Raw genomic sequence first — 12,775 nt, forward strand, 5'->3', positions numbered from 1 at the left:
CTTTGCAAGCCATGAAATACGTTGCATTCTTGGGAAGTACCACATTTCGAAAGCATTAATTTTTTCAGCTATTTTTGTTGAGATATTCCAAGTTTCAGAGTTGTAACAAAAATCAGCACATATAGCAGAAAACAACACCTCAAGGACCTCAACAAAATCCTTTTCATCTTCGTCTGGTATCCTTTACCATTAGAACAACTCCAGGGAAGCAAAGCACTTCCTCCTGTCAAAGATGGAGGCATCAACATAGTGGACATCCAATCCAAATTCCAAGCAAGCCACATCGACAGAATTCGCCATCTCCTTCCTATAGAAGACAGCACCGAATTTGGGAACAAATGGGCCATGTTTAATTTGAGTTACAAAATGAGGCACATCAATCTTCTTTTGTTTTCCAACAGCGTTCCGCATGCCCCGAACCCAAACGAAATGCATGCGGACATCTTTAACCCATTAACCGCTGACGTTGCGTAGATGCAACGCTTATTTTGAGCCTCTATAAACGCGTTTCAAAAGCAACTTCTATCTAAAAAACTGAATATTCTTTTCATTTGAACTCTAAATAAAGTGTTTAAAACCTTATTTAAAAAAAATAAAAAATTTTGTATACTTAAAATCATCGCTCGAATCGAACCGTGCGATAGTCAGACGTGACGTCACAACGGTACAGCAGCTGCTCGTATGTTCGCGTAAGATGCATTTAAATTGCTGAGTAATAGTCTGAGCGTAAAATGCGAAAATATAGGGCATTCTGGAATAAATTGCGACCTTAACAAATTTGGTATCGTTGGAAAGCTTAATTCCTTTAGATTGGGATTATCACTCTGCTCCAACCAGGGACCCTTGGCAAAAAAGTTTATGGCCGTTTTTTAAGCAGCACTTTGAGCCACTAGTGGCGCAGCTAATCTAGCTATGCTTTCAGCAGAAACATGGTTGAAATTGTATCAGAATGATTAGGCTATCGGTCAGCAAGTCGTGTAAAATTCTGGCAGTCGAAGTTACTCTGGTGACCACTCAAGATGCACACTTTGTATATAACCATAGGTTGCTTTGTACGTAACGAAATGTATCAAAGTAAAACTGGATTTGGGTAGAAGGTTTGGTTTGAATTGAGGCAAAGTCACATTATCATTTCAAAAAATATTTATTCACGATCCCAGATGGACTTCAATGATGTATTTCTTAATTTAATGAGGCTTTTTGATTGAGCAGTATTTTCTTCGAAATATTTTTTTAGTTCTTTGTGGTACATGAAAGCTTATTACTCCCTTCATCTACTTTCCCAAACAATGCATGCCCGAGATTAGGTGAACGAAATGTGGTTGAGCGAGCAAAGCGGTCGAGAAAAGTTTGCAAAAAAAAATCCATTACATGTTACCGGTGCATCTAAAATCATAAGCCAAAAAACGCTGCACAAACTAAATATGCGAGGCCACTAAATAGAGGTCGGCCCCAGTAGGATGTTTGGAAAGCAGTAAATACAGCCTTGCATGACTTAAGCTATTGGTTATTACTGAGCATTTATAACGGCATTTTTTTAAAAAGAGCGTGTGGCTGTTTTTCAACACGTTTGCGAATTCGGTTCAAGTGATTAATAATGTTTTTAATCAAGGAAAACACGTTCTTAATAATTCTTGAGCTCTTGATAGATTTAAAAAAGACCGGCGATGCAAGCACTAAAGTTTCTTGTGCTCCAACTGGGGGGCGAGGGCTGACACTTTACGTAGAATAGCCTTAGCCCTTGTCTACTCTGCAGCAGAGTACTGCACATTTCGACAGTCGAAAACAAAAAAGTTGTAAGTGCATTTTTACACTTTGGAGTAAAGGGCCAAAATAACACTTTTTTTCTTTTTTAAATTTCGTTAATGCTTTTACTTTGAGCATATCTGCAACTATAGTAGTAAAATAGCAGTATATAGCCCTAAGTGCATAGGTTTGGAAAATGTAGAAAAGGGGATTTCTCAAAATGTCATTTACAACTTTTTTGTTTTTGACCGTCGATTTGTTTGGTGCCACAGTGCTCACTGCCACAACATCAAAACTGCCATAAAACAGCGTTCTACACACAGTGGCCGGATGCTTGCGGCCCATACGATCGGATAATCTCTCTATAATTGCTGGCATCTAACCTGCTGAGCTTTGTCGAGAAGAAGCCACTCTTTCTCTTGTTCGACGGGCATTGAAGCCCAACCATCTTCTTCACTCTAAGGTTCCTGTTCTTTCAAACGAGCAGTGAGCATTCCAGTCAACTGAACTCAAGACAATTATTTGTCCCAGCCGCTCAACTTCTGATCAACAAAGCTGATGAACAAGATGTCTCAGTGGAGGATTGGACGGCCCATGAAATGAATTCTGAATAGAAGTCACTCTACCGGACTCCATTCGCTCATCTCTGACGCCGACACCTGTCCAACCAGTCTGACACCACATAAACAGTTGTGAGTGCACCTCAATCGTCTTCTTCTGGGCCTCGGACGTTTCCGCTCAACCATGCACCAATGAGGATTGACCTCTTCTTCCTCCTGTGAATGTGGTGCTGAAGCACTAACCATCAACGATTGCACCATCTTAAAGCAACCTAACGAAGTGGAAGGCCTGCATGTCTTAGACTTAGATGCTGAAACCAAAAACTGACTGCTCTCTAGCAGCCTTTCAGTGGAGTCCTTCATGAAAAACGAATATGAGGTAAAATAACCACAGAATGGACCAAGACAAGCAAACAGATGAAAAGAGAGAAACCAAGAAAATGATGCGATGATGTTGAAAAGTTGGTATCACTTTGATACAAACGCAAACGATGGAACGATGTAGACACACACGTGGAGGCCATCCACCAGCAGTAGCATGACCGGATGATTCATTCATAGCTTGTCACACAGGTGTCGGAATCAAATAAAGCATTGTTGTTGATTTTTTTGGGGTTGTTGTCGCACCAGGAAGGTTGGTATCATCTTGATGCGAAAGCGAACGATGGAATGATGTAGAAACCAATGGAGACGACTTTGAATTCTACACCACTGCGCTATCTTGCGGTATTACGTTTCAACGTATATAACCACTCTGAGCCGCCACAGAGCTGTGATCTCAACTAGAACGTGACAAGAGTTTGTGTTTTGGTTGTGACGTGGTTCTTTGGTTTGCTTCCCATATTGTAGACAGACAAATCAATCTATTTTGACTGTGGTAAAACTAAATTTCAACTAGTATTGTTGTAATAACGGAAAACTTGCAAGATAGTTCTTGCTCAACGAATGTATTTTCATGACATACAAATGCGCAACTACTAGCATTCTCTGAATTTAATTATATTTATTTGTTTGCACTGCTTTCTTGCATCATGTTGCAATAGATCAAAGTTGGTTTGGTTACTCGTCTTTTTGAACATGCTTCATCGGATTTCAAATTTTACGCCTTCAAGCAAATTTTGTGACGATCCGTTCCGTATCAGCTTGGTTTGTGCATTGGCTAGTGCAGGAGTGGCCATCCCGCTACTCGAAGGCCGCATGCGGCTCTTAGCCCGATATTATAACGGATATTATGTGGCTTTTTCTTTCTCATTGTGTATGTGTTTTTATTTGTTATTTGTGTTAGAGTGTGCAGTATGACTTGCATGAATATGCTTAAGCCAAGTTTGGATAAGATTTTCTCAATCGAGATGCTTCGTTCCAACCACTGTTGGGAAGTGCGTGCGCGTCATGATTGGAACTGTTTATGTCGTCAGAATGGAGTTGTGGGTGCTGCACATTGCCACCGATTATAGCATTTTAAATAAAAATACTCATAATTTGTCAACATTTTGTAAAAGACTGTTGAAATTCAACAACTTTCATGTTTTAATTTTTTTCTGGCAGTTACCGTTCTCAAAATACCGCTCTCAAAACCCTTGCTTTATAGTCACTAGTATTTCGTCAAGGGTCGATAGCGATGGACATCTTCGGAGCTCGCCATTTTCGCAATAAACCAATTAGTAGTTCACATTTTCGCTCATTTGTACTACGGTAGTCTTAGTAACAGAAGAACGCAAATAGGGAGGCACTAGAAAAACTGATATTTTTTAGTATTGGTCTACTTCCCATCATTGGATAAAAACTGCTTGAGTTTAATATGTCTTGCAATAAGCAACATATCTACATCCAACGTGTAAAGTGACATAGGCCACATGAGAGTTTTTTGTCGAGTATGTGGGCTAACGAAGAAAACAAGCGTTTTCTCTTTCACCATTTAGAATGTGTTATTCATATTTGTTTGTTGATCGTCCCCTTCAAAATATTACACATTTGCGAAACTCTTAAACAAGCCAGTTTAATCTTACACTTTTATCACAATTTGTAGCTGAAAATACGCTCAGAATGCCCCAAATCAAATGCGATTTTTCCAAATTTTCTGGGGGAGGCCACACTTCCCGTTGTTGGATTTGCCTTCAGCGAACACGCAGCACCCTATATTTAGAACTCACCAGCCACCACTGGTCAAGACACCCACTCGTAATGAAACCAACTACAAAGTCAAGAAAAGTGACGTAGAGTTGACGTCATTCTGCGCAGAAAGGAAATACGTCATCATCGCAACTGGTGTCGAGACAATGAAGAATATTCGACACTGGGATGCAATATTGCAACTTTTATAAAAACAAAAATGACAAAAATGTCTCGTCGCTCCCGACGTCGGTTGAATCGCGATGAATGCTTTTCGTTTTCATTTATCACAAAAACTCCATGAATAAAACTATGGCGGATGAATACTGACAGCGGAGCAATCATGATAGATCAACAAACACGGCAGCAGATAACCAACCAATCATCAGCTGAAAACAAAATCTTTTCAAGATCCGATTGTGACGTAATCTTCCAGAGTTATTGTTTCATACTTCAGAGGGTTGATAAATTTCAATTTGATATCAAAATTACATTAGTTTTGCGTCAGTGTTTGCTGGTTCGACGTAACTATCTACGAAACAATACAAGTTCATACACAACAACGCTTTGTACAAGTCCTCACATGAGGACTCAGGCCACCTGCTGTTTTTCGAAGAACTTGTAAATTGAATTCTCGTATCCGTTCTGCTGCATCTGCAGGAGCTGTCTCTCCTCCGGAGATAAGTTCGTGAACAAAGAAACTTCAAGATCAAGCGACGCTGGTTCGACTCTCGGGGTATGCGCTTGAGCAAAGCATTTAAGGACTGCTTTTCATTCAGCAGTATTAAATAGGTGGAATAAATCCACGGCAACAACACATTAACAATCGGAAAACTTTACTCTTTCAATCTTGGTAACCGGTCCTGCGTCACTCTGGATAGAGGTTTCAACAACATGCTTAAGCCGGGAGTCGATCTGTTTAGATTAAGTTCAAGGTTTGAGTTCTCAAAAACTTAAGTTTAAAAAAAAGTTTAAGTTAAGGATTCCCAAAGCTTAAGTTCGGAAGTCAATCCATTGGGTTCAGTGGAGTTAAAATGTGGAATAATCTCAATACAAGCCATCACTTAAATTGAAACTTTTTTAATATTTTGCAGTAAACAGAAAAAGCACGTACGAAACGCACGTAAGTTTTTTGCAAACTTACACTCAAATAATGGATTAAATGCTTTCTGTAGACACATTTAGGATAATATTTGTATGAAATTTATTACCAGATAAACAGCTATTCAGTGGTAGGCACTAGTTACTTTCAAAGTAACTGAAAATCAGTTACTTTGCTAAAAAAGTAGCTAGTTACAGTTACCGTGTTTTAAAAAGTGATTGGTTGCACTTACTTTTCAAAGAAAATAGATGTGTACTGATCTACAACTACTCTTCTTTGCATGAAGTACAAGTTGAAAAACACATGATAAAGGGCAAGATGATACTTTGTTCGTAGCTGTTGCCTAACTACAAAACAGCGACCACTATGCTAACTGTCCACATAGGCCTACTATAATGCTTCTAAAAATCCATAATCTAAGCCCAAAATGTCCGCCCACCGAATATAAAAAATTGAAAACACGACATCTTAATTTCTAGCCGTCTTAATTTCTTCACCCCTCTATTTCTTCAAGCCAAGAAAAAATCTGAATTGTGGGTGAAACGCAGCAGCTAGCTGATCTAGTCACTATCATGAAAAACATGACCAAATCTGTTTTCCAAAGATTCCAACAATCGGGCAAGTAATGGCAGGCAAACAGCCACCTTGTTTCTGTCCCGAAGTTCTTGTCTTTTCAGCGTCATGCCCAAGGTTGGTAGTAGTATACCCATATATGCCTTCTCTTCTGATTGCAGAATGTCCAGAGATTGGCATATTAGTTGCACTACCAAATGGTGTTCTTTCAGGAAAGCCACATGACCTGAAATAACAGACAAAAAGAGTTTTTAGAGAAACTCGCGAGCAATTGCCCGAACTCACTTTCGTAGATATTATGATATTGCAGTCTACTTGACTTGTTTATTAATTTAGTTATGGTTATAACCATAACTAAATTTGAAACTTCTGTTGCCAACCAGAGGTAACTTCTACAACCACCTTTCCACGGTGGTCAGGGCACCAAACACATGATCTCGGGGTGAGCGTCATGTTCTTGAACCATGATAGACCAAACAAATTTTCACTTATAGGCAAGCTACTGAGATACGCTACTAACATTGCACTTAGCGATATATTTTTTTGCAAATACAGTAGCACTATCAGTAACGAATATTCATTACTCACTTTTAGTAAAAGCTATTAAAATAAGATCGTTGCATGCTCGCTGATACCCATCATGTTATTCTCGGCTGTCAAATACTGTAAGCAAACCTGCTACAGCATCAAATACAGAGTTCCAGCGATTTATTGTAGGCACTTTGAGCAATATCCCAACTTCACTCTGAATCTCATCGCTACCTTGCTACTCCTGCAAAACAAGTACAGTCACAGTGGATCATTTTTTATTGAAATTTTCCAGTAAGCATACGGACGCAGATTGAAACATTTGGTCACTTAGTACGATTGCACCAGCTTTTCTAACTATGTTTACAGCACATAAGAATGTTACAACTTAAGTTCGAGAATTATAGAAAAGAAGAAAAGGCTTGCCTGGATTGTTTGTTCCACAAGTTTTGGGCTTTTGCAAAAGCACTACGATATAGCTTTTGTATATGCAGCATTTTTCCCAGAGCTTTATCAGCATCGCCTGTCGCAACAAGGTTCAGTGTGTGGGCAGTAGGGTGTAGGCCTACTAAAAAAACTTTACTTTCACTAATCTTGCTGTTGGCTGGCAAAAAGTTGTGTTTGGGGTCAAAACTAATGTTAATATAAAAATTTTTAAATTCCATTGTTGTTTGACGCCTATTTTCTTTACGTTTCCATGGAAACAACCCAAATTTTTAAAAAATAGTGTAACTTGAAAACCACTATTGTTAGAAAGCTGTAATACATAAATATCAAAAGTTCCAGAGCACCAATATTCCTATAAGTGTTTCATACATTTTATGGGTCTAGGTAATACCGTTTTTTTAATATTTCCTAAAATAACGTTTTTGTAAAAAGATCATGCTATTTTCTCTAAAAATTGTTTATACAAGTTTTTGCTATAGCTGGCTAAAGTGGCAATGTAACAATCATACAATAGTCTGGCAAGTGGCAATGTAAACAAAAAATTAAAGTACTTGACTAAAAACTTAAGTATCAGCTAACATGCTGTAAGCAATACTATTTCACTTCCATTGACAATGCCCGAGACGAAAGGTGTGGGCTACCAGTGGTCCTGTACCTGTGTAGCCGCAATGCGATACGCAATGTTTTACGCATCATATCAATAGAAATCAATGTTGTTTGATAGTAACTGTGGCTTGTTTTTCTTTCAATTGTTTGATAATATTTGAAATGTTTTGTTTTGCTGTAGAATTTCGGGTGAGTTTGTCATAAAATTCAGTAAGAAGACCCAATGTTCGTTCAGATGCATCATTGACAACTGGGATTGCTTTAATTATATTTTTTATCTTTAAGTACAGTAGATTTTTATGCCAAAACTTGGGATTAGCTGTTAAAAAACTTGTATTTAATTTGAGCAAATTGAACAAAGTCCATGAGTCTTTTCCTATAAGGTTTTGGAGTTGAGTTTGTTGTTGAAGAACTGGCATTTGCTGGATTCTGGTTTTTGGAAGTTTACTTGATTTAAATGCTCCATCATACTTTAAAAGTTCTCTAGCCATTTTCTGTTTTTCAGTGAAGAAAGCATGATCGCTGAATAGCACAAAAATAACTAGGCGCTCAGAAAGGTGCCACAAATTTTTATCAAAGTTTGCCAAATATGCTGAGGTTATTTCAATAAAAAGTGGAGTTGCAGAATATTTTTGCATCTCTTTCGTGTCATTCCTCAACTGGCAATGTAGTTTTAAATCATTGATTGGAGAATCAAGAGAATTGGATGCAGTAAACCAGGGCTCTATAATAATACGATATAATTCTAGAACAACTGCCAGAGATGAAATTTCATACAACATTGCTTCAGATACAAGATTTAACTTCAGCAATTGTGATTTGAATAAAGATATTTTCAAAGAATATATTATTCTACTCATCCAACGAGCATGATGTGATGCTCCTGGAGCTTGAAAATGGAACACTTGTCTGGCATTCAAACTTCCTCCGAGATAATTTATTGAGAGCATTATTAATTTTATGTAATCTTTACGAAGGTTTATAGACAGTTGTTCAGTGCCATTTATCCAACTCTAGCAAAACTGTAAGACTTCATGTTTTCTTTTCAAATATCGTGGAAAACTATCCCAATTGAACAGGTCATAATCATCCAGTTTGCTTTTTCCTCAATAGCGTTTCAACAAATTGAAAACGGTCTCTTCATTTGATGTTGTGCGGCCAAATACTACTCTGCGTGCATTTCCACTTGCAAGTTGAAATATGTGGTGTCTGCATGCAACCAGCAAAACTGTATGACTAAGATATTGTTGCAAACTTGTTATTATTCCATTAACTATACCAGTATTAACTGTTGTTGTGTCCAGTGGCGTACCTATGCAAAATAGCGCCCATGGCAAAGTTTAAATGTGCGCCCTTTTTAACAATTTAAGTTAAATAGAAAATCATGAAGCCTTTTTATCATTACTACCGTTTTATTATTTTCAAAGGCAGTCAAGTGAGATTGTTTCGTCGTGCAAGTTTTGTTTTCTCTGCGGAGCTAATCAATTTGATAGAATGCTGCGCTTTGTGCCTTCTTTCCAAGTTATTTCTCACATAAAAACTAGCTAAAGCGGCTTCCCCTTTCTTTTTCATTTGACGCTGTGTATACTGTAGCCTACTACCAAGTGAATTATTGGACATAATCGGACATAAGTTTGTTATGACTTTCTAGTTACTACTGATTGCTAATATCGTTGGTTTGTCGTATGTATCGTTAACGTCAATTGTTTGCTAGTGTCTCATACTGGTCTTGTTCTAAATACAGATTAGGCACTACCGCTGAAAATCAACTAAGGTGCGTCAATCTACTTGTCCCCAAACGAAGGGTCGAAGCCTATTGTGGTTTAACCCTCGAATGCCCTCGATTAACCGTGGCTGCAATAAAACGTACTCCGCCAGAACAACAATATAAGCAAAACTTGTAAAAGCATTGTGTAAAATATTCATAAGGACCATAACATCTACAAACAGGCACATTATCATACGGTGGTATTGGCTATGGCTAACCAAATTGATAATCTTACAAAAATATCCTACAACATATTGAAACTGCAAACGACAATTTCTTTGTAAATGAAATACATTTAGTTTGGAAGGTATATTACATTAGGTTATTTGTTGCATGTGGTATATTACGATAGTTACAGGCGCTCGAAAGACACTATTCCATTGAATTTTGCAAACATCATTAAATCCAGCCATTGTTTAAAAATCACAACATGTATGCTAATTATTGTAATTAATTAATTTAATGCTTTCGCCCTTCAGCCTCACTTTCCTTTTTCTTTGTATTGGTTTGTTTCATGGCCTGCTTTTATAATTACTGTATTTGAAATTAAAAACTGTAAATATAAGTTAAACTAAAAAAATAGGATTGGTCTAATCAAAAAATAAAGAGCCCAAATACTGTCTTCATCTTGAAGACAGTATAGTTTTCGAAACGTTTGTTTGCTGAACATGAGTCTGGTATCTACATTTTGGGCTCTTTATTTTTTGATTAGATTAACCAGGCGTTTCAACCATTTTGCTCCTAGGCTTGGTCTATAATTATAACCTATAGGCCTACATGGATAAAACGTTTTCATAGTCTTTTACGTGCCGGTATAGGCCTACTTAAAATTCATCTCAATAGAGCGCTGTGTTAATGCAACCAGCGGTGACCGACCTATTATAGATACGAGTATTTTTGTCGGATAACTGTGGATAACAATAAAACGAGTAACGACCTAAGTCCGGCAGATTTTTTCAAAAAGAAATATTGATTAATCTAATTTGTCGCCAACATTTGTTGGCATGTCGGCGGGTTTTGTGACCGTTGGGTTGTATGTTAACTAGAGAGTGAAGAAACTGATAGCGAATCATTCCCAATCCCAACATTGGTGTGTTCTACTATGAATTGAGTTCATTTTATCAGTTTGATAACTTGAGGAAAGTGCGGTACCGTATATCCATAAAGCACTTAAGCACAGCTTGTGAAGTTGTAGGAGAGGCACAATGTTGCTTTTGTAACGTTACAATTCCATTGTTTGACAATGGCTACAGTAACAGAGAGACTCCTTTTTGATATTTGTATTGTACTGGGCGGAAATTAGATTTTTAAGAAAGTGAAAGTCACAAATTGTAATTTTTACCAACCGATTTTTAGGCCCCTATCAATGTGGTGCCCATGGCTCGAGCCGTGCTTGCCATACCCTAGGTACGCTACTGGTTGTGTCGAAGCAATAACATTACCAGTGTTAACTGCTGTTGTGTCGAAACAATAACCTTTGTTGTCATCAATATGGTATTTATCAAGTTGCTCCATAATGGCTTCACTTTCATTTTATGCAGTACCGGTACCATTGTTAGCAAGTTCTGTTATTGATAGGAGCAGTTATGTTTTTACGTTTTCAAGAGGTTTAAGTGTAATTGCAATATGCTCTCTTTTTTTGTCAGTGTGTTGCAGGCCATTCAGCATTTTGCCATCCCACTGCAGCACAAAATAATTTTCATCAGAAATTATGTTTTCCTGGTTAGCTTCAATCGTTTTACCAACTGAAGTACAAACTTTCTTGTTTTTTTGTGATTGGTTGACATCACAGAAACAGTAGGCTACATGCATCAAGGCCTACACCTCGATCAGCAGCGCTTGCACCCAAGAGTTTTATGAGTGCTCGATCACTTACCTTATGCTTATCTGCCAAAAGACTAACTTTTGCAGTCACTAATTCTTCCCTTAATGTCTTTTTTTTCTTTTTATAGTGGTTGTGCTTGTAAATTCATCATCGTTATCTGTATCGGCTTCAGTTGAATCCGAAAAAGATAGTGCATCCTGCTCATCAGCTTCAATTGATTGATTCAGTGGTCTTGTTGTTTCACTTGTTTTTCTTTTATTAGATTTCAATAGCTCCATATCTAGGCTTCCTATCGCAACATGTTCTCTATTTGGGTCCACGTCTTTTAGGCGCAGACAGTAAGGCGCCGGTCAAATAGGCGCACACACTGTAGCGTCAGGATATTTAGGTGCGAAGCCCATTCATTTAGGTGCTATTCCTAGTAAAGATTGCAGATTGTATCAGCTCAACTTTGGCAAAACCTAGTCGGGGTTTTGACAGAAAACTGAGTTACTTTTCACTCAAGCCTACCACCCACTTGAATAGCCTATAGGCTACGGTATATGTTTTACCGATGTTTAGTGTAGTTATTAGGCTATTTGACTTAGCTAAAAGTGAACTCAGTCATGTTCGGAAACTTGAATAATTTATTGATAAAGCTTTCGCCGACGCAAACCTGGACTAACAACAAATAAAGTGTCTGCTGCTACTCGGCTAGTCCGATTCGGCTAGTTCCCTATTCTGCTACAGTCATTTTCGACTAGTTCCCTCTTCGGCACTGTTTTGAAAACCCAACGATAATCATTCTGTAAATCCAACGACGCCTTCTGTTTATTTAGAGAATTTTGTATTTTATTCTACAATGTCGTTTATTTTGCATTCTGACAAAGAAAAATAAATTGAAATGAAATTTAGCGAAAAATGTTTAACTATTAAATTAAAATGTTGCTCACATAAAATCGATATGTATCCTACGTCACCGTCTGTATGCAAGAATTGCAAGAATGTATGATTTACAGACGGATTTTGTTGGATTACAGAAGGATTATCATTGAATTTTCAAAAAAATTGCCGAATAGCGAACTAGCCGAAAAAGACTGTAGCAGAATAGGGAACTAGCCATATCGGACTAGCCGAAACGGGCCATTCCCACAAATAAATTCCAAACATGCTCAAAAAACAATATTTTTTTCTGTTCAATAAATTACATTTTGTGTGAAAAGCATTGTCGGGTCAAGCAGCTTCACTCACTAAAGTCATGACTAACAACCAATAAATGCAAGCGCATTAACAAAACAACATATTTTTCTGTTCAATATAACATTCAGTGTGAAATGCATTGCCCTACCTGCCAAGTTGATACAATCTGCAGACTTTACTAGGAATAGCACCTAAAAGAACGGGCGCCACACAGTGGCGTAGCTAAGGGGGGCGGGGGGGGCGGTCCGCCCCGGGCGGCACGTCTGGGGGGCGGCACTTTCAGACAGGACGTTTTTTTTTTCTTTTGATAATGCAAAAGTACACGAAAAATA

This window comes from Aplidium turbinatum, chromosome 1 (assembly GCF_918807975.1).
Source record: "Aplidium turbinatum chromosome 1, kaAplTurb1.1, whole genome shotgun sequence".
Lineage (NCBI taxonomy): Eukaryota > Metazoa > Chordata > Ascidiacea > Aplousobranchia > Polyclinidae > Aplidium > Aplidium turbinatum.